Source organism: Metopolophium dirhodum, chromosome 5 (genome assembly GCF_019925205.1).
Source record: "Metopolophium dirhodum isolate CAU chromosome 5, ASM1992520v1, whole genome shotgun sequence".
Lineage (NCBI taxonomy): Eukaryota > Metazoa > Arthropoda > Insecta > Hemiptera > Aphididae > Metopolophium > Metopolophium dirhodum.
This window is the reverse complement of record NC_083564.1, coordinates 6,124,012-6,148,941: the sequence shown is the minus strand read 5'-3', so window position 1 is coordinate 6,148,941 and position 24,930 is coordinate 6,124,012. Positions and strand designations below refer to the sequence as shown.

Genomic DNA, 24,930 nt, shown 5'->3' with positions numbered 1-24,930 from the left:
GAAATGGCCGACTGGATCTGATGGTGACACACGTACAAGACACGTAAAGAACCGTTCACGGAATTTCGTTATACTCTACACAGCACTATATATATATATATATTTTATATTTATTGTTCTTAATTAACATAGGCGACGTTGGCCATTAATTAACATTTTTTTTTTCTGTTAAATTAGGTTATAAAGTATAATTTGATACATTTCGGCGATAGCGTACGAAATAACGGAACGTTTGCAGACGAAAACGCGAGAACGGGTCAACAAAAATTCACGGACGGAAAGTCGTTCACTTGAGTTATTATAATACACTCCGCGGATGGCGGTGTGAAAAAGATCAGACGAGGAGAAAATAGACTGCGGCCGAGCTTTTACCGTGGTCCATGGAACGCAAAGTACGAATATTAAGTTTAGAATTTCTTTGGATATTGTCAGCTGACCGCGAGTTTAGAACTTCACCGGAGTTCGGCAACGCGGACAGGACGTCGTGTCGGCGCGTCCGCGTACGGAAATTTGACGTCGAAACCGCGGTATCCGAGTTCATCGCGACCCCAGGACGTATATCCTAACCCAAATTAAATATAATTATTCGTTACCTATACATTAATATTGTAATAGATATTATACATAACTATATTATAAACGCAATATGTCGTGCTGACACCATCTGACCATCACATCATACGATTATAAAAGGTAACTTTAACGTTTATGATTATTTCTTAAGACGATAGTTCTGCGGTAGTTTTGTGCACCAAATACATTGCGCCGGTTGGGCGTGCATGGCAATAAAACCACCTCGGTGCATAGCAGAAGCAATATCCGCTGCATGGTGCAATATTATGCAATTACGGGTGAATGCGTTTTCGATAGGCAAGTTTTTTTTCGCATTCGCGTGCATTATACTCAAGTTAACGTTTATTCTTTTCGACGCGGCGACGTGGGATTTTTATTTTATTTTCATTTCATTTCGACCGATCTACACACTGCGCGCCGCTGTCGATATTGTTTTTTTTATGCGACACGATGATATAGTATTATATATATACAGCTAGTACACGTCCCATTATATAATATAAGTGTCTACGTCAATATTATACGTAATAATATATCAAATATACGCATACATTGCGCGTGGAAGTCGCGAGAAAAGCGCATTTCGTCTAAGGGTAATAATAGTGTGCACTGCCGTGTGTCGTGATATCATAGGACGATCGGGTAAAAAAAACGTTTTTCCGGATGTGTAGCAAAAATCGAACGCTAAGAAACGGCGTCGTCGTCGTCGTCGTCGTCGGCGGATGATAATATTTGTTTTCTTTCGTTCGTCACCTCGGCAGTAATATTTCATACCTATATGCCGACTGCGGTTTATACTCGGCGATAGGTTTTTTTTCACCCTCGACAAGAGCTTATATAGGAAACCATTTTTACCATCGTCAGACGCTACTATATAGTAACGCATTAACAGAACCACCTAAACCCGACGATTCGACGTCCAAAACCGTACAATATATTCACTGTACCCCACGCAGACGAAGCGTCCGTGCAATTTATTACATTATGCATGTACCGAGATTGATATATATTTTATTGTGAAACCAGTATAGTGTTTATATACAAACAAAAATCATATACAATCACGAGTTCTAAATAAATTTATTTTTAACGTGTTAGCCTTGAAAATATATGGAACACACGGCGTCTATTTTATTTTACACGACACACAAGGTGCGCTTTATCGATTTTTCTCGGTTTTAAAGAAAAAAAGGGAAAACAAATATAAATACGAAACATATAAATACGCTGGGTATCCCTTGAGAATCCACTAATTTAAACATATTATACTTGTACGCATATGTGTGTAAATTAGTAAATCCTTGCGGGACGTCGTGTGACATCGCACATTTACAAAAAAGACACAGCTTGGGACGACTGCCTAGGGCATCGCAATACCCCGGATTTAGGGGTTGGAAATCTACTGCATTTAACGCGACATTATATGCTTATAATATGGACCATTTAAATGAACTTCACGGCTACTTCATATAATAATTATATACTAAATGTTTGATTTCTAATAGCTACCTATTAAATACTAATTGTATCGTGACACACTGACACCTAACTGACGAGTATACTGAAAACTTAGCTAACATTATGATATTAGGTATATAATATGCTATTAAACTATTTATTATATACAAACGAAATTTGTTCCCTGTTTATTTATTAATATTAAAATATTTTACAATATTTTTGTATAGTATAATATTATATTGTAACAGAAGAGTTCGATTATAGTCATTATACATTCCGTGTGTACGATATACATTCACTTATATTTGTTTTCAAATATTGTTTTAACTTTAAAGTTTAAAAGTATTTTAATCAAAATGTTTTTAATATCTTTTTTTAATTTTATAAACTGAACCTGTAGTATTTTTTCACATAGAAACAAAGTAGTGCCAATTTATATTTTGTTTTTGAGTATTTTATAATATTGTAATGAACTAGTTAATATTGTCCTGTAAATAATGTAATAATTTAATAGGTAGGTATTTTAATAATTTTTAATTTTGCTTAATTTATTCATGTGGTTTTAGAGTTATCTAAAAAATTAAAAGTATTAGTTAGATATGCTATAATAGCGGTGAGTTATTTAGATAACAGTATCATAAACGATTAAAAATGAACGGTATTTAATTTGTTCACAAATACTAGTACCTGTTACATTGTAAATAGATGGGCAGTGCCGAAACTACCGTAATTGGCGCCTGTTGGATCTAAAATGTATTGACTAAAGTCTCAGATTTTATCATGCACATTAAATAAAAAAAATAGTATACAAAACAAAATACACTTTAGTTATGACATTATTTGTGTAATTACGATATAAATAGTTCCAAACAAATTCTATTATACATTATAAATTATCCTTGATAGGTTAGGACCATTGTACATGAATTTAACATAGGTACTCAAGAAATTTAAGTCTGCGCACATTCGGTACTTTTGTTCACTCAAAAGTCATAATTATTAATTTGTAAGCATAGGAAAAATTAGAACATTATAAATAATACAAAGTTATGAGTGTGATTATACTCGTTTTTCTTTTCATACTATAGTGTTTTTTTCTATTTAAATATACTTGAAACTTGAAAGTATTTAATTAATCTTATTTATATGTATACTAACTATTAATCTACGGGCATAGGCACTGATGAAAAATATCACAAAAATATACAAAGAAAAATAATATTTTATATATATTATGCAAATAATATAAAACCTATAATATTAATGTTTAAAAATATTTTTATGACGTTATCGCAAAAAACCCTTGTTTTAAAAATATTTCGATCACAATTATTAAAAACTGAAACGGGTACTAATTTCCTGGAAAATAAAATATTTGTATTAGTTACAATTGTTATGATATTGATTTCGATCGAATAATTAATTTTAATTGGTTTGATATAAGTAACCAAGTACCTGATTTTAAATTGAGCCTATTTCTGCAAGGGTATATAATTTATATTTTAACTCAACCCCTTTATCTTGGGTCAAAACTGTTGCAGATTCTGGAAGGCACGTAATGGTATGAAAATGTACCCAATTCAATGTATAAAATAGTCAAAAGGGTTCTTATCGCCACCAAAACAGACAGCTAGGTCAGAAAACGATTTCACCTTGAGTACAGTAATAATGAAATTGCCAATATGACAATTTATGTGTTGTTAAAAGACTTTGCAACCGTTAGGTAGGTACCGAATGAATAAATTTAGATCAGTAAGTAGTTTTAATTCGATTTATAAACCGTAGTCATAATAATATTGTGATACAATTTTATCTAAAACATTAATTTAAATTACTTTCTGAAATGTGAGCTCGATTTAGGGTCTAAGGGTAAAACGAAAACGGGTAACTCATGATTTGAGTATTAGTTACACGATCAATGCACTCTGCAATATACAATTAGTAATTGTCAATTACGCATTCTTAAATAATATGTAATATTATATACTAACATATTAATTTCACAAGACGATATATTAAACATAGTTTTATTATTATCATATTGTATATATTTGAACTATGATTTATGCACCGACAAAACATAATACGTAGATTGTTGGTACACGCGTTCGCGGTTCGTGTTGATGTTCGTTAGGTACTTATACGTCTGCAGTAGGCATTTAAATTATAATAATGGTAAAATGTAAAATTGATTTGTCCAAAAACCTGAAATTTCGTTGCCGAATAATGTAGTGAATTATGTTGTTCGTGTAATATTATTATGTTGTTAACAAAGTCATTGGAGTATAAAATAAGTTAATTAATTTGTTGGAGAGTTTGTAATAGTTTTGGCGCGAAACTTCATGTGATTGAGAGCTCCAAGAGTGGAAACACTAAAGAGCAGATTTAAAAGCTCAAATTTTTATACTTATATAATGTAATGAGTAATGGATACATATCATATAGATGATTAATCGCATATTATTATTACACGCGTAATTGCATATAATATGTACAACGTTAAATCAGCCAAACGTGGTCGCGTGTTGGCGGCAAAAGAAAAATACTTGATGAGATATTTTTTCTTCCAATTTTACTTCATCCTCTCTTATATTGGTGTCTAGAACACACACACACTGGCGCTGCGTGTATATACGGTACAAAGTTGACTACGGTTCTACAAGATTTTTTCCGTTGGTTATAAACTATATATGTATATATAGCGTCGGTGGCGACGATGACGACGACGAGTGTACAGAGTATTAGCCATAACTTAGCCCCGCCGACCCCTCGACCGAGCAAAAGCTATATTTCAGAACGCCCGCGACACCACACCGCCGCCTTAAGTATACGCGATATTTCTCTACCATCTACCGCAGTCCTTTTTTCAATCTTTTTCTCTGCTTCTCTTGCTCATGGCCAATCACACACACACAGCCCTCTCTCTCACTCATATATTTTTCGTTACCGCACACCTCTTGAGCCGAGCTCAAAAACTGGGTCAACGTGTTTAGGTTTTATATATATAATATATATGTCTGTGTGTGTGGATTTCCACCCCCCTCGGACCCACCCATGCATTGTCACCACACGGTCTCGCCAAAACGACAGCTGGAACCATAAAACGGCTTACGCGATAAGCTTGTACCCGCGCCTCCAGATACCTTGGCTATATCCGTTTTATTTACACCACCGACCGGGACGGTGGCACACACTCGCGTTTACCCCGACGAGGTGAAATCCTCCGAGACGAGCTCAGTATTCAAATGAGAGTGCGTTAGTGGGATAGAGAGAAAGAGAGAGATAGGGAGAGTGATTGAGAGAGGATTGGAGGGGGTGAAGGTGTGCAGCTATGCAGGCGCGTTATACTATTATTATATACGCGTATACGCTGACTCACTGCGAAATATACTTACTCGGGCGTATTTACTTACTTACTTACTTACTTACTATTCTACTGACAACGACGACGACGATGATTCGACACCGTTAATGTAGACGACGATAAGACTCGTCGCGCGAGCAATCTTCATTAGGCATCCGCTTTGATCCTTTCCGCAATTCCGCCACGGTTAATCTATATATATATATAAATAAACACACACCCACACGCGCGCGCGATGACGACGATCCAAACTCGGCGAACGAATATATCCACACCCACCGTACCACACCCGCAATTTATATCCACCGTCGAACAACAGCAGAGGGAGACGTTCGAATAGATATAATGGGGGACGGAGAGACTGTATAGATGTATAGTGGGCGAGAGATAGTTTCGGCGGCGTGAGATGACGATAAGCGTGGCGGGCTGGAGGGATTTCGGGAAGTCATTAGACGAACGCGTGACGGCGTATTTAAGCCCCGTGTGGTCACGATGCCGAACGCCGATAACCTCCCTGCCCCACCGCGATACGCGCCGCACTACTTAACCGTTCGTATCTGCAGTTCCACCCCCTACCCGAACACCGTCACCACTTGCCGCTTTTTTTTCACCTCTGTCGATTGTGTAATATTATATAATATAGTCGTATATATTATATTATGCGTTACGTTTTTAAAGGTCTCGTCGAATGTGTTGTGTGCAGTACTGACATATAATACCTATACATTATATTACATATTATATTATTATGTGCGTGCGTGCGTTTCCGAGTGCTCGTAGAACAACTTAAAAATTGTATAAAAACCTTCCTATGATTTATAGCGCTTATTACGACTACCAGGAAATGTCTGTGAATCAATTTCCGCACAACGGATTAATTATATGCGGTTAGGTGCGTGTGCATTTTGCATTGCGTATTTCGTGGAAATATAATAATACTGTCCGATTTTGCGGAACCATAATAATACAATAATAATAACCGCCTGGCGCGAGCGCGCGTATATTATGATATTATTTTCACTATTTTGTGTGGGCGACTGCGATTCATTTTTCATTTCGAAATTGAAACACACTGGCGATGGCGCAGGCATTTATAAAATACGACGGCGTCTTACGGTCGGTCCAGACAGACGACGTTGGTGGTGGTGGCGCTGGAATCGTATATATATATATATGTTATATACACGCACGATTCACCCTGCACTCGCGCGCAGAGCATAATAATATTATATATCTTCATTTCGTTAACGCTCGGACATTATCCAGATACGATTAGTCAAGTCGTTTAATTCTGCAGACAAAAAACATTTATCAAACACATAATATGATTTCGATCTCTCTTTCTCTCTCTTTCTCTCTTTCTCAGACACATACACACAAACAGACACTTTCGGCATTTCTTTCTTCCTCTATATATAAATATTATATATTTTACTCCGTAAGGCAAGTTGTTCACATGACCAGAAGTCGAGAACGGCTGAACTGATCGGAACGATTATCTACCGTGTTCGGCAACCAAAGAAAATTAAAGGTTAATAAAAAAAAAAAAAAAGAAAAAATGTTTCCAGTATTTCTAATTACTTACACGTTTAACATTTGTGTTTATTGGAGTTCAAAATATCCATTGTAAATAATTACAGGTACTCCAAATCTATAACACTAATCTACTGTAACATTGGAGAGTGGAGATAAACGTGTGAGCCTGAAAGTATTTTATACAACAGTTTATATCTTAACTTTAGAAAGGTTTAAAGGGTATATTTTCTCAATAGTATGCTTACAAATTTCATAAAAATGAATAAAAATAATAAAAATCATGATATTTTGTAGATAACCAATATAACATAATTGATTTTTATGCCTTACACTGTAGATGTATGTACCTATTACTGCAGAACAATTTTTTTAAACATAAAATATTTTGATCAAGTCAGTTTTAATTCATGTGGATTTTTTCCCTTGAATTTCACTGTATTATAAGGGTAGTCACAAATATTAAATATTATATATTGTTCAAACCCAATGCATTTCAAATACATTTGTATTTATATTTATGGTACAGTTCGTGAACCGCTCACTAGATTGGAATTGCACAACTCTAAAAAAAAAGCATTGCTTAAGCATATTATATGACTTTGTAAAATACCCTCGGGGTTAGTGTGGACGGGGGTTTCGTTTCAATATCGAAGAAGCATCGAATACTTGAGTCCACGTATACAATATTCGACGTTGAATAAACCCGTCGCATCTCCGATGTGGTATGATAATAATAATTATTAACAATGTTTGCGATTTGAGCGTTCGTGTTCCCGCCAGACGGTAAACTTATGTTAATTTTCACGGGCAAGGGTTGTTGATTTCAGATTTGAAGTAACCTAAAAATAAACATCTGAAGTGAGTAGAATAATTACGTGGTCCGTGGGTTTCATGCTCATAAAGTCATAACTGCAGTGTGAAATTATACATATTCATGTGTACAACCAGGTGTCTGCTTTGTACCTATATATAATACTACGGAGTGTACATTTAATGAATTGTGTAGGTACCCGTACCGGCGGTAGAGCTCGGACAGCTTTATAGTGTTAAATATATTATTACATGCATAATATACCTATTCGCGGAGTAATTATTTGCCGCTGAATAATGTAAAAACTCGTCGTAATCAGTAATTTAATTTGGTTAATGAGAACGGCTCGTGGCCACAGTAAATAATAATGATTATAACAGCGGGCGGGTGTTGTATTCATTCGTATTCCCGGTGATACGGACGAAATGGTAACAGTGGCACACACAAAGGCACCCCTATAAAAAAGATTTGGTGGTAGTGGCGTTCTGAACTGGTATGCTCTTATTTTTTGTAGCTGAATGACTAGAGTGAGAAAGTTGTTTTTTTTGGCATCTTTTTATTAAGCAGTGGGTGGTGGGTATAATACATGCCTTTTAAAAATATTTTTGACACCCCTGCCTCAAACTACCTAGTGTGGATTATTGCGTAGTAGTTATAATATTAATATAATGTTAATGAATCTTATGGAAAAAATCAAATTCGTTTGGCAGGTATAAATAGGTAACAGTGGTAACAAATAACAATACGTGTACGTATAATAATATTCTTTGCTAAAATTTATGATTTGTTCGCACTGCTCGTTTTATTTACCGGCTCACGTATAACGCGGCTTTACTATACAATATTACACTCAACAAGTTAAATTATTATGATTGTTTACGTTTTCTATATTATTTTTATTCACCCGCGCACCGATTCGTTTCGTGCTGGAAGCGCGCATATTATATGCGGTGCCTGGGGAACGACGATAAAACAATAATAATTTTAATACTATAATCACGTAGGTACCTATATAAATACGCGAGCATTCATCGCAGTGCGTTGAACGCGATCGACTTTAATAGAATAATGCGACGTTGTTAGTTTTTATAGAATCCTAATGGATCGAGTTATATTCATACGATTTACTAAATATATTATTATTATATAATTGGAACGTTGAGCTGGCTTTATTGAATAGGTATATTCAACTCAATTATATACGAAATGTTTAACATATACTTTGGCGTATAGCGTGCAATTTGCATATTATATTACGACATATTGTACAGCGTGTACACGATTATTGTGTTATTGATTACGTTTTTTTTTTTCTTTGGTATATTTATTTATGAGTTGAAGTAACAATTTTCGATTTTGTAATATTGCGTTTTAAAATATACAATTACCTACGTATATCATTACAGTGTCATGATTAAAAAAAAAAAATGATTATAGAAGTCACTGCATGTAAGTACATTACGTTAAAATAATTGATTATTAAGGTGGTGGCTAGAAAAACCTTTTTAGATTACGCGAGATTTCAGAAAACTACTGTAAGCACTAGTGCAATAATATATATTTTAAACCGTCGAAAATAAAATATGATAAAACAATTTTTTTTTGTTCGATGAATACTGCGGTTAGGTTATTAATACTGCGGTATTCGAGCTTAGTATGAAAAAATCCTACCGTACCTAGTTCAGACTATTTTTCCCCATCGTTAACGGACCAATAAATTTGTTCGATACGCACAGCTTATATGTAGCTTGTTCGTCGATGATAACGCTCATGGCAGGTATAGAGAGGTATATAATATGTACTGCAATACTGCATACGTACAGGATAACATCCTTAACGCACGTCTGTATTAGTATATGGTATACTGTGCAGTACAATATTGGCATAGGTCATTGAAAAATTACAATGGCTCGTTTCGGTCAACAAAAGTAGATCTTGTAAACATCTGCCGACGGGAAATCGAAGTTAAACCTGAACTCGACACGACCCACTCGTGGCCGAGGCATTGTGAAAAGGGTCTGTCTCATATGTCGGGAAAATAAAAGAAACGCTTCCCGTCAACCCCTCCATGCGTATACAGGTTTCGATATATTATCGCGGATCCCTTATTCGGCGTAGGTATTACTCGTGCAATGTACATTCGCGGAAACCCCGAAAGTCGATTACCAGTCGAAAACAAGATGTCACTTGAGGTCTTTTTTCTTTATCCGCGGTCTGGCAAACGCGCCAAGAGCCATAAACAACTTACTACACAATATATTATGCTGCAAAACAAACGCGAATGTTAAGAGGACGACAATAACCGAGATTCTCCACAATATCTCGGTCCCGTAATTGAATACGTAGTGTGAAAACGAGTTAACGGTGATTCGTAATTAATGATTAGAAATTAATCTCAGAACAAAAATATTCATTATAAAAGTATAAGTACGTTATGTTAAATAAAATAATATATTTTAGTATATTGTATCAAAAAATATGAATCGTTTAAAGGTGATATATTAAAGGAACAGTATCTGTAAAAAACGTACCGAACCTCCAAGCTACTTTAGTATATTATATTATATTTTATGACGTTAAATTCTCTTGCATGCCTATTTAAGCTAGTGTATACTTATTGACTGTAAATATTTAGTATTTAATTTGGATTTATTATAGGTACCGATCTTATTATATTTACATATTAGTTAGTTTTATAATCTGATAGCTGAGAATAATAACAAGAAAAATATTATTTTAACTGAAAGTACAAGATATATTGTACTTTGTATTGTATATTGTATAGCCTACTATGTTAGTGTATGTTATGAATTGCTTTAAAAATATAAAAATTCAAATAAGTACAATAAATTCTGATGTTTTAAAATATCACGTATTATCATATCTTAATGTTTTTCGGTAATGTACAACTGTTTTTAAGAAATTTTCAGTTCTATGATAGACGCAATAGCTACTATATACATTATACGAGTTACATAATATGAGAACGTTTAATTTCCTGTACGCAATAAAATATAAAACGCAATCGTCAATCCTCGTCGAAATTAATGAATATTGTGTCTATTTCTAAGGAAAAAATTAGTGGAGTTGCCGACTCATTTTTATCAAAAAATGAATACATTATAATAAATTATATAGTATGATACTCGACAAAGATAAGTTTTATTTTTATTCGGGAAACATATTTGTATTTGTCAATGTGTCTTCTTCGGGATTGAAAGAGGCATTTCAAAAAATGAGTTTTCAACTATATATGGTTCAGCCGTTAAAGAAAACATAAAAATCCCCTTCAACGATTTCTAGTAGATAAATTACCGACTTCGAATCATTTTTTTCCCCTTAAAAAGTTTCACAGCTATACCGTTCCGTTTTCTTTTTCTTTGGAAGAAATTTTTGGTGAAAAAAAAACGTTGTAACCAATGTCCGTTTATCATCAAGTTATGACGTGAAATTGAATCATTCGTTTGGAAGTAGTGATAGTATCGTGTATAAAGTTATGCATCAGCTGCCATGGCTATTACGCGTAAAAAAATATCATTTCTACTATAATATACTTGTGACTCATGGTTCATAGCCTATATATTATAGTGAATTTAATTAAATACATGTTATTAGTAAGCGCATATGAATATAAATAAAAGCAGTGGTTAAAGAAGGGTGATGTAATCTTTCTAATTTGTTTCTATACATTATTGATTCCCCCACTTATTGGAAATTAATAACAATATGTTATTACTTATTACTATTTACTATTACGTAATTAATAATTACTTACCTATACGTAATTTCTAGAATATCGTACCTCTCTCTGAAAAACGTTATTTGAAATAATGCTTAGTTTTTATGAAAAAGATAATCTAATATGAAAAGATTTTACTCAAAAATAATTTCATATTATTAATTGTCGAACCTACTCAACAGACCACTTAATAGTTAATAATTTAATATTATGTTTGATTTTCTTTTACCTTGTTTAGTTTACGTATTTTAGGTAGAAAGTTACAATGGTTTTTATTTTATTATTGTTGGGCCTTATACAGGGTAATTCACCAAAAATGATCACCCTCATTTTTCTTCAATAATTATCTTCAATAGTTATTTAAAATATGATTTTTAGAATTTTTAAATATTCTTAAAGACCATATTTTTAAGTTTTTAATATTTTTTGTACTACTTAAGGAGTGTCTTGCGAAGATACAAACTTCTGTTTTTCAAATGAGAATCATCTCCCCTCTTTAACTGTAAATCATTATTCAGTGGATAATTTTTTTGGATAATTTGATGTATCAGAATCAAAATTTATATGGGTAGTTTTGGAGTTATTTAACATTGTGTTCTAAGGATAAAAGGTCCATGGTAATGTGTTAAAAGATATGGAAGCTAAACTGATTTGAACATTTTAGGGAATCTATCAACATAGGTATGCAATTTGCTAAAATAGCCTAAATATAATAAACACTAGTTCCAATAATATGTCTATTTAAAAATGTTGCTTAACCATTTTTAAATGCATTATCCTTAGTACAAACATTTTAGCGGCAAAGAAACCACATATTCAAATTTTGAATTAGGTATATCAACATTTTCAAAAAAATCCACTAAATAATTCACAGTACAAGGGGGGGGGGGGGGTCATTTCGTACAACAAAAGTTGATATTGTCACAGGACATTATTTAAGTATAGTACAAACAAATTCAAGAGTTTGAAATAATTGTCTTTGAGTATAATATTAAAAAACTCTAAAAATTAGAATATAAATAAGTTAATTATTAAAGGAAAAATGGGGGTGAGCATACTACGTGAATTACCCTGTATACTACTTTTTATTATGTTATGCTTAATACTATGTAAATTTTTAATAATTCATTTTTGTGGTTACTATATTGTATTTTTGTTTTTAATACATAAATAACGTACATTGATATAAATATATAATAACCTTATTATACGTTAAGAGGGCGAAATAATATATAATATTATAATATAGTAATATATTTATGAAATTTAAACACGTTTCCCCCTCCACTTATTTTGAGTCACTTCGACTATGTTACGTGGTATACATAAGCGTAAAGAGCAAGTTATAATTATTATTATGCACGTGGTGGATGGTATATAGCGTAGTACCTACTCGATCACGTATATGTGCCTATACGATAATATCTATTATTATTATTATTATTATATATAGCACATGACCCTAAACTGGCGTTTTACGAAAGTGGGAAAAAAAATCATAGAAAAATGTAGGTACCTACCCACGTTTTACTATTGTTCAAAGGACAAAAAAAATAAAAAATAATAATAATAATACCAATTTTTTTTTCATTCATTCTATACGACGAGCAGTTTTCCGATGGGTTTTCCGCGTTTTAAGACTCTTGTGGCACATCATTTTTTTTTTTTTTGTTCGACCAGACACACGCGCGCATAACACGCATTGTTATCTGTGCGCGTTCTTAAGCGCGGCGGCGTGTGTAGCAGAAACGCTCGTGTACATGACGCCTTTTGATGTATCCTCGAGCGCGATTTCCCGCCTCAGTCTTTACTCTTTAGAATGCGTATATTGTTATAGTAAATTATTATAATATGTTACGTTCCTTTTATAATTATTGTTATTCAGTGCTTTGATATGTAGAGCTGGTACCTGCGCGATATCGAAAAAAAGTTCTCTTTCCTGTTTGATTAAAAACGTTCGCCACTACCACATTATACTGACGATTATAATATATCACGTATTATAGTGCCGCTTAGACTTGTACAGAAACTATATCATTATTATATAATAGTAAATTATAATAAAGGCCACACGGGAAATATTTCTCTGGGCGAGTACCTACCTACCGCGTGCGTTTTTCTTTTGATGATTATATTACATTTTCGTTTCACGGGTGTTATGTTTGGTAGGTATACCCTCACGCCCTGTTTTTCGAATCGTCGAATAAATTAACAATATCGGCGGTAAAATAATGCAATCGCATACTTTCAAATGAATTATGTATGTATTCGACATGAAAAAACACATTAAATGCGAAACGCCCGGACGAAAAAATATCTAAGGGATTTCAATTGAAATCGTGAGTAAAATATAAGTTTTTTCATTTTTTTTTTTGTTTGTTTACAAAACAATGAAATTAACTGCTTTTCGAAATAGATATAAAATGCGAATCGCAAAAACGTTTTCAGAATATTATTGTATCGTTGGTTTTTTTTTCATAATATAAACGTACAGAGCGATTTATTTTAAATTTATTACATAATATTCTATATAATATATAAATGGACAATAAATTTATTTGGTTTACGCGCAATGGTTTTTAAATCTGTATACTATTATTTAAATAAAATTAATTTCAAAACTTAGTTCAAGTCTTATAACGTCTACTAGGCAATTATATGTGAGTAATATATTATGCATTATTATACTATAATATTTAGTGAGAAAAAAAAGGAATATTTAAAAATCAAGCTTGCAGCTGTAGATGTGATTTTTCTTATCATATTGTTTTAACTTGCTGCCGTTGTAATCGTGCTGTGTGAATAAATCATTCTATATTTCCATCGAGATTGATTGATTATTGAAAGTTTTAAGTTACCTTAATTAATTTCTTAAGCTGAATAAGCATGTCTCTAGAATATCGTATTATTAATTCGTATTAGGCGCTGTGTCATAAATCACAAACTTTAAAATGTATATTATGTATGTTATACACACGTGCGTGTGCTTGCATATTTAATCACACTAATTATACGTATCAATGTTATCAAATAGTTCACTTATTTCTAATAAAAAAATAAAATAAAATAAACACTGAATACATTTTTGATTTAAAATTCACAACGCACGTGAAATAAAACTCCGTCACGTTCGCATAATACTCTACGTAGGTATTATTGTCGATTCGGTTCAATTATCATCCACAGCATCAGCTGTAGTCAGTCATATACTCATATGACCCTTCCAAAAAATCTCGTAAAATACTAACCCTTGCAGCTGTGAGGTAAATACTCATGTATATAATGATTTTATCAAATAAAAACTGGTCGATTTAGATTACATTTTTTTTAAATTCAATTATTTATTTTTAAGCATAGAAAAATAACAGGGTGATTATCTAACATAAGGTTTAAGATAAAATTGCTATTTTGAACTAGGGATGTACCTAACTAACTTACGATATTTGCGTATTTCTTTTAATGTACAGTCCTAGTTGCTGTACTAGTTGATCAATATTTATATAATTTCACCAGTACAATAGTTATAATATTTTAATTTTATAATTACATAAAGGATTTATATATTTTTATTTATCTTATAAAAACATTACTGTATGTTTGTAATTATTTAATTACCGTTTTATTATGATGAATTTTTAGTAAAAAATAGTCACGTCTAATACATTTTTATAAAATAATATATTTATTTACACATTCATAAAACAAATATAAATAAACCATAATTGCAACGATGAAGAAAATTATTAACATACTTTAAATAGGTCACTCAAAGATGTTCCATGGCCATCTTATGCGAAGAGAAGAACCAACACTGTGACTGACCTGCTGTGAACCTCTTACAGTAAGCATTTCCTTTTTACTGTCGAAATCACATGAAAACTAGAAGTAGTCTAGGAATTCTAGACAAGCTCTTCGAAGCTCTGAGTCCAATTGAAAAAAAACAGTAATAAAATCATTTTATTTCTCAAATATATTGATATGTATAATTCAATCCAGGAAAACCAATGTACCTATTATTTCATATGAAGCATTAATATAAAATATTTTTGTAAAATAATAACCAAAGTTTTTTGAGGCCGTAGGTACCAAAAAAAAATAAAAAAAAATAATGAAACATACTATATTGAAACTGTAGTAGGTACGTCTCTACATATTATTGCTACATTGGTTATTTATCAACAATTTTATAAAATGATGTGCGAATACAAAATTATAAATACTTCAGCACAATATTTGAAATTTAAATCGTAAAACTAGTAACTACCCTCCAGAATGATAAAATATTATTATGATATTGAAATTGTTTTCATCAAGAATATAATAGCGTGTGAGTTTTAATTGTTTACTGCCACGATCATAATGGGCGAGTAGATACAAAGTCATTCAAATAATGGTTATAATAATAAAAAACATTCTAAATGGTCTGCAAATATTGAAAAGACTATTCAACAGCATATGGTTGTGAAAGAGAAAGACGGTTGTATATATTCCTTAAAAAATAAAATACTAATAACTTGGCAATATTCCACTTTAGACCATTTCTTAAAATAATATTTTTCTGGAGTTTAAAACTATAAAATATATCAGCGAGACTACAAACAATGGTGTCATCTAACTTTTGGCAGAAACTTTTAAGTTTAATGAAGTGAATTATTAATTAAAAACTAATTTTTATGAACACTGAATTCCCATCGTTGAAGACTGAAGAGTATTGTATATAAGTAAATATAAATTATTGCCGTCTAAATATTGCGATCCATTAGAAAAACGAATTGTTTAAAGTTTAAATACATAATAATATGTATTTAACCAGAGGAAGAGATCGGCGTTTAATAATCAAAAAATATTTTACGATTTAGGTATATTTTGTGAGGTATCGAAATACGCATAGTAGTTATCAGCAGTACAGCGAAATTTAATGATCAATTCCGTTTAAGCAAAACTCATTTTGGTAAGAAAATTATTCAGCGGATTATTAACTCAGTGGATTGAATTCAAACCAACGTGTTAATATGAACAATAATATCACTGTTTAGAAGATTGAACGCTTTGAACGAAATTTTCTTATTGTGTGGCATATTGGTTGTACAGGTTCAAGGGTTCAAATGGTTATAAACTGTATATTATGATATCCGATACAATTTCTTATTAATGTTGTGTGATTGATTTCTTACGATCGGGTTTATGAAATTGTTGAACTAGATCCAACACCGTCGTAACGTGGTTTGTCATGTGGTAAGAACGTGTATTAAACACACAGCAGATATACAAAAAGCTTACCGTGAATACCAGCCAATCACAGCATAGGATTTCCGTGCACGTACACATGATTTCGTGAACGTGTGTAGTGGCAACCCACCTTAAGTGTAACATAGGTATTTAATTATATATTTAGGTAACTATACCTACGTAAATATGTAGTTTATATATTATGTAATGCATGATCGTCGCTTCTAGTATTGTTGTATCATTTGTATTTATGTTTTATATAAAATGCATGTGTACTGTATATTGTTATAATACACGTATGAGCTTGTAAAATCCAAGTCATACGCTTAACATGCTTTCTATGACCATTTTTCGTGGTTGAGGCAAAATACAAAATCATCGCGGTATACGGTCGTAGTGAAAAACAAAGCGTTGTGCGTATAACCGTGGACTGAACAAGGATTATATAAAAAAAAATACTCTCCTATAAATTATAATACGCACTGTCTAAACTACAGTTGAGTTATCGTTTCTCTTTGGGACGTTGGGTATATTATAAGTTGTATCTTATAAGTCTTTCTCCGTTCACATTATATACAGAATTCCTATATAGTGCAATAATAATAAGATAGATTGTATTATGAATAGTATAGTATTGTCTATAATTTATCAAAAGATACGTATATAAATTTGTAAAAAAAAATGTATACCCGTTTTTGATTTTTCGTAATAGATCTAATCGTTTTTGGAAAGATTTGGAAAATTTTTTACTTTTAAGATGTTGACCTAAATTGGTTTTTTTGGAAAATATTATATAATATACATTTATATATTGCATAAAACAGCGAACAATAGCTTAATACGACTATGTGCGTTGTTTGGCGACGTGTTTGCGTTCAAATTACCTGGTTGATATATTAACACGATTTATATTGTAAGTTACAACTTTTGAATATTATAACGTTTCAAAATTAACATATTAATAAATTAATCGAATCAAAATTAACTCCAATAGGAGAAGATTGTAATAATAACAATCCAGTGGTAAAAAAATTTGTAGAAATACGTTTGCACGGCCACGCGGCTGGAACAACGTCCTGGTGTGACATATTGTATTATATATTATATTTTACACGCGGGTGTGGTGGGTGGTGGATGAGAGTGGCGTTTCCGAATAAGATGACAATCTGCGGGTCGTGTGTGTATATAATACTATATGGGTTTGAATCTCTCGCGGCGGCAGCGGTGTCAGAGTGCTCGTGCACCGGAGGCGACCCCTTTTCTACGCGACCGCATAATAATAATAATAATAATATACACCTTTGCCCGCGCGTCACGTTGGATAGCAGCGTTCCCCGTTCGCGGTGCACATTTTTCGTTGTTTCCAAATTTAGAACAAACGACGACTTTGATTGAAGATCAAATCTCTCGCGACTCATCCTGCAGACCGACGATATTTCTACCCTTAGCAACATTAATAATATACACGCGGGGTATTAAACATTATATGTGCGTGTAGTGCCACCTTTATATATATATATTATATTTGTATATACGCGTATATCCAATATAATATACGGTCGTCGGGGGTTCGTTATTTCTCTATATCTCTCTCTCTCTCTCTCTCCATCGTCGACTTAAACGAGACACGCTGCTAAACGAGCACGTGTTTTTTTCAGTCGTGTGCTGTTTGCAAGGGGTGTGTAGCCCGCTGCAGTGGCAGTGGCATTTGGCGTGACACGCGCGCACCTGGCTTTTGTGGGCGGCGGTGGCGTACTGTGTTGTATACGCGAGCACAACAAGAACACAAGAGCATATTATTATTATACATAATATATATAGTCAGCGTATACCGTACGGCATAGACGCAAAAATAGTGTATAGGTACTTACATGTATATATATATATATATACATAAATGTGTACAGTGCACGCGTATGTGTATAAGCGCGTATATAGGACGTACAACTATTATAGGGGACGACAAATATTTGACAATGGTTTACGGCCGTCTGGGAATAAAAGTTTTAGAGCCTATTAATCGTCCAAAACAAACGTTTTTCGATTTCTTTTTTACCTTCACGCCGCGCACACTAGCTCGACAGACTGTGTGCAATTACCCTAAATCACGCTAGACGATTCCACTATACACACAAAAAATAAATATAGACCGGCTAAGTATGAGAGTGCGTATACAATATACATATATATTTTATAATATATATGTGTATTATGTATAGTGTAGGTATATATATGTATTTGTGTGTGAGCAGTGTGTGTTTGTCGGTGTGCAGGGGATTTATAGAGCGCGAACAACAATACGATCGTTTTGTACAATCCACCCCCGCCGCCGTCACTTAAATAATATATAATATTATAATATACCGTCTGTAGTTGTTTGATTTTTATTTATTTATACATTTATTGCCGGAACGAGTTACAAATAAATACAGGTCTTATGCAGGAGACTTGCGTGCCTAAATGCGAATAGGTTACCTATCTGGTTAGTTACTGTGCGGCGCGCATATTTCAACAGTGTTATACGAAACCCGATTTTAACGTGACGGAAATTAGTTTTTACAAACAATTTTTTTACGAATTCGATTGAACCTAATTTTTTGTACTACCTTTGTCACGGAACAAAATTTAAAAAAAAATCATACCAAACTAGACACAAACAGCAATAAATTTAGCCATTATTTTGAAACATTTTTTTTTTTGTTTGTTAGGGTTATACAATAGTGCGAATGGGAGTAGTCATTAATGTTTTAGAAATATTATATATGAATGTATGGTGCTGAATTTATTCCGAGTTAATCCGAAAACAATTGATAATACCGGCCGTACCCATATTCTATTCTATATTCTATAGTATAATAATATACGCTCGACACGGACGTGGCTGCGGCGCGGTAAAAATATTTTAAAGACCCGATTGATAACAATTTAAACGCGTGTTTTGGACAATGGAATAACTGCCCTTTTTGAAGTTGCATATATATATATATATATATGTACCTATATATTATGTATACGCATATATATATATATATATACATGTATATACGAAACCAACAGACTACTATATACCCGCGTGCGCGTTATTATTATACTTTATACACTCGAAAATGCATTAATTCGAATCATTAAAGTGAAGTAGAGGTTATGCGTTTTACAAAAAAAAAAAATCAAAAAAAAAAAATCATCGTGATTTATTAATATCGCCATGCCGCATAATAACCATTGTTATTTTTCAACGCCGTCGACGTTATCGAGTGTTTCGGTAAGTTTCGAAACTTTACGGCGCGCGAGGGTTCGGTTTTATTAACAATACAGCCGCAGATGTGTGCGTATATTATAGAAGTCGCGCGTTAGTCGACTGCAAGTGTCACGCGCATTGTCTTGGCCGCCGCGTTATAACAGCGCAATAATACAATATGATAACCTGGTTTTATGCGAGAATTCAACTGCAGAACAGCCTCCTGCTTTTTATGGTTTCGTTACTACGATTCGAAATACTTTAAACCACGTAATAACTATATTATTATGATAATTATAGTATAATAACGTCGTTATTAATATAATAATATCACACCACGGTGACGCGAAACGCGCGTTTTATCGGATCTGTGTAGGACCATATTATATAATATATAATAATGTTATTATGACTTAGTGTGCATAACTCTTTGTGTAAATATTGTTAATGCGTTTGATAACCAGCGCGTTTGAGTTTGTTTTTTTTAGTAAGACTTTTTATTCTTCATATTTAAAAATGAAACCCATTCAACTATAATACCTCTAACTATATTATGATTTCAGATACTGAGCGGAGCAATGGATGTATTGATTTTACAATAATGAGTGTTTTTTTTTGTCTGGAGACGCTTTTTGTCGTAAACAAATACTTCAATTTTCAACTTCAATATCTTTTATGATAGGTAAGTGAATCTAATTAGTACATATGGGGAGGGGGGATTGTCAAAAGTAAAAAATTTACTATACTTTTCTTAATAATTGGGGGAAAAATCAATTTTCTTATTTTATTGTCATTCGAAAATGAACAACTGTACAAACTTGAAAGTTGTTTTGAACTATTTATAGACATTTGAAATTTCTGATATTTTTTTTAAGTAATGATAAAAATAATTAGGCTTGGTCAAAAGTCTTGAAATGTAGTACATGATCCTAATAAAGTAGTGATTTTTAGCAATTTAAATATATTATATTTTACTATAAGCATTCAAAGTTAAAGTGTTCACAATATTCGTAAACATTTTGAAAATGTGCAATTTTTTTGTAGTTCAAAATGTACATATACAATGTTTAATTTTTATTGAAGTTTAAAACATAATCAATATTAATCTAATTAATTATTAATATTTAATATCAACTTTCTTATAAAATAGTTTAACTGAAATCCAAAAATAGAAAAAAAAATGATTGCACATTTTTTTTATATACCTTTACATAATATGAACTTAAAATTTTGACTAAATCGGATATTTCAAAAAAGAGTAACGATTATTGTTAGTTTGAATTCAAATATATTCGTGGGGCCTAAAAATAATTCGTACATACATAATTATAATATTTTATTCTACGCAATTGCATTTAAAAATATGTAGAGCTATTGCCTATTTGCCTATTATTTATACTTTATTACTATAATAGTAAAATAAATTGCTTTAATAGCAATATAGATATAAAATAAACTTATTTATATAGGTGACAGACTGCTCACAATCGTTTTTTGTATACAATGATTTATTTAAATTCAACATATCCATTATATCATAATGACCAGCTTAGTAATTAATGACGAGGCAAACTCAACTGTACCTACATAGCAAAGCTGTTACCTACCTGCAACCCACTTGTTTTTTTTTTAGTGTAAACGTTAAACTATATTAATTTGTATTGAGACTTCTTAGTTTATTATAGTTATACTGAAATTCAACAATTTTTAACCAAATTAATGTAAATGCGTTGTTCATGCTGTAAGAGTGGCAGAGAGACTCATTACTACATACAAAGGCAGGAAAAGAATATTCCAATTTCCCAAACATTGGTCTAACATATTTTTATTCTTTCCTAAAATTACACATAATCAAGATGTTAAACCTAACCATTTTCAAGTTTTCCAAAATAAACGACTTAAGTACTATAATAATCAGTAATCTACTGTAATACTAATGAGTTTATAATTTCATATCTTTTATAAGAACAGTAAAAAATATTTATTGAAATTCGATAATATTTGTATCAGTTTTGAGTAATGGAGTTGGTATCATTTAGGTACTATATTAAATAAATAACATTTTGAAATTTTGATTAATAGCTTGATTTTTAGTTCAACCCTTTTTTTAATGTTATAGCACTGCAGCAGTATGTATATTTCTCTCAGCTCTCTGTAAAATGATATCTTCGTGACTCTTAGGAAGCCCTAAGTTTTAGCAGAGAATAAATAAATAAATACGTTTTGCTTTGTTATTTTTGTACAAGATCAATAATTACATTATTGGACCGATCAATAACGACCGTTTGTTGTTTAACACCGCGCGTAGAACCATCTATCGGCCAAAATATTAGTATTTAGAAATTTAAAATGCAACGAATTCTATTAAATTACATCGCGATATACCACGCAAATGTATCTAAAAAAATAAATGTACTTCTTTTTTTTACGTGGAGGGCCATAGTGTATTATAATATATACGTCATACAATACTATTATAAAGGTCCCTCTCCTCACACTCACCAACCCATCGCACCCCCCCCCCCCCAATATCACAATCAGGTGTGTTGTTTATCACGCCTGCTTTGTTCCGAGCACACAGTACATTATATTATTATTATCCGTTGGCCACGTCCATAATAGGTTTTCGGTTGTAGTTGTGTAGATGGTCGTCGGGCACAATCGGTTAGAGGTGTATATTATATACTCATCGTATACCTCCACAGCGCCAGCGATCTGGCGGTGGGCCAGTTGCGAGTTATTGTTGCGCGTCTTCTCGCCCACAGATACGCCACGCCACGTCGGGGGCACAGCAGCGGCGGCGGCAACACACGCCCGACTGCGTTTCGTCCATAATACACCCGAGGCGGAGAGTACACTACTCGCTTGGCGATGACAACGGTGGCACAAGGGGTTTCGACCCGACGACGACGATCGGGGCTGAAGAAAAGAGAAAAAGCGCACACACCGTATCGTAGTTCGACTTCCGTTATCGGTGCGGTTTCTTGTTTCCTCGATGCTATATTGTATATATATATGAGTGTGTGTGTGTGTGTGTGTATACGACGTATAGCAATATTGAGCGAATCCGTTGGCCAGAGAGCGCGCCAAAGAGAGAAAGGTATACGTATATATACATGTGTGTGTGCGCGCCGCGGAGAGATGGATGAAAAGTTATAGGAGCAGAGAGTGTTAAACGGAGAGCGACGAAAACGGAGAACGGAGACGGAGATAAAAACTCTGGGAGATGATTGGCGGGGAAGAGTAAATAATGGTGATCGTGTTTCGTAAAAGCATTGCGGATAGTTTCGAAAAAGGTCGTTTTCTATCAGTTTCTAGCGCATTCGGTTTGTGCGCGTTATACTATTATAACATCGTATAATATGCACCCACCATAAAACGTCGTTACTCGTTTATATCGTCTTCGTTTCACAGCTCGGTACGGACGGGTACACCACATGTTGTCCAGGGCGTGTACCTGCCATAACATCCTAACATGATGCATTTTTAAAATACTATGTGTGATTCCGCGTTAATTAGACCAACATTATTAGCATTATTAATCGGTCATTAGGTTAATACGGCAATGACTCATTGCAAATATCAGTATTTTTAAAAATTTGTTTTAATTTACACTTTTCTCCCTCCCCGGCTATTAAAATAACTCATACACCCGGTTAATCTCTTTTCAATATTCTATAGTATTAAATTTGAATTATTATTATTTTTAAAACACAGAAGCATGCTATTGTATAATAATATGTATTAATTATTTTACGATTATATTAATCAGTAAAATATGAACCAAGCTTTTATCTGAGAAATATTTGGTTTATTTATTTTTTTGGAAACATTAACCAAATATTATATTATACTTATATTAATACTATTTTTTTAATCATAATTTAAAGTTTGGTATGCTGAAATTAGAAGGGATGTGCATTGCATATTTTTAGATTATTCTCCTCTGTTCCTTCCAGTGAGACCCTAAATAGTTGCCATTAATAAACCATTAGTATGATATTAGGTTATATGCCCATCAAATGAAAAACAAAATTTCAGAGGTTAAATCTAAAATTGCAAGTCAGCAGTCATCGTCTGTTATTCAGAAGATGATACTGTTTTAAAATAATAGTAATAATATAAACACAATATAGGTACTTAAAATAATAGGCTGATAAAAGTGATAAATCAAAAACGACAAACATTATCTGAAATATGTGTAGGTACTTACTATACTATAACAATATGTCAAATTATTAGAGATGGTAAAAAATACAAAGTTTTTTTAATCCACTAATATTTTTTTCCTTATTATTTAAAGTTTTCCTGACAATAATCATCTAAACTTATGTATGTAAAATTTAATTTTTAATCCACTAATAAACATATATTGTTGAATAATTAAGTGGTTACGAACGGTATAAACATTATGTAATTCGAAACACATTTAAACAATAATAATCGCGAATTTAGTGCTTTCACCGGATGGCGATGCCGTGGTTGACACTTATTCGTTTTCACTTTTGTTGAAAATGTCTGAGAAATGTTCTGTGAATAATTTTAGGCGTCATAAATCATCTCTGTCAGTCAGCCCTTATTTAAATCACTGAATAACAAAATTAAAAAAAAAAATAAGAAAACCGGACGAACGAGATACAGTTGACGGATGTCTAGCATTAAATTTGAAAGCGATCACAGATCGCTAATTCCGGACTAAACGTTTAAATGAGACAGTGTTCCGTTATCTGCCACTTCGTTCAAGGCCCACAAAACGATTTTGCTTCGCCAAAATTGCAGGATATTAATCATTTTAGATGCATCGTCGATCGTCGTGAGTTTTTATTTAAATATTTTTGTCTGTTAGTTTATTTTTTTTATACGTCAAATATCTCTTTCTGTCTAAAAAAATTAACTTTGGTATAATAATTTTAGAAAACAGTCGTTCGAATGAGTTTTTAAATAAAACAAAAAACCGTTGACAGTATTGACTTACTTGT

At 32.6% G+C, this 24,930-nt stretch overlaps 1 protein-coding gene across 2 annotated transcripts in view; it reads left to right on the top strand.

The window, feature by feature from the left end:
* Window positions 1–409: 409 nt before the first annotated feature.
* LOC132944777 (zinc finger protein 853) overlaps window positions 410–24,930 on the top strand; it is a 208,568-nt gene continuing 184,047 nt past the window's right edge. Inside the window, exons 1-2 of one of the 2 annotated variants that reach the window (XM_061014268.1) lie at window positions 410–693; window positions 20,515–20,633. The gene's annotated coding sequence lies outside the window, so the exon portion shown is untranslated. Of the gene's footprint in view, window positions 694–20,203; window positions 20,222–20,514; window positions 20,634–24,930 lie in introns of those variants that run through there. The other variant, XM_061014266.1, reaches the window with a different exon arrangement.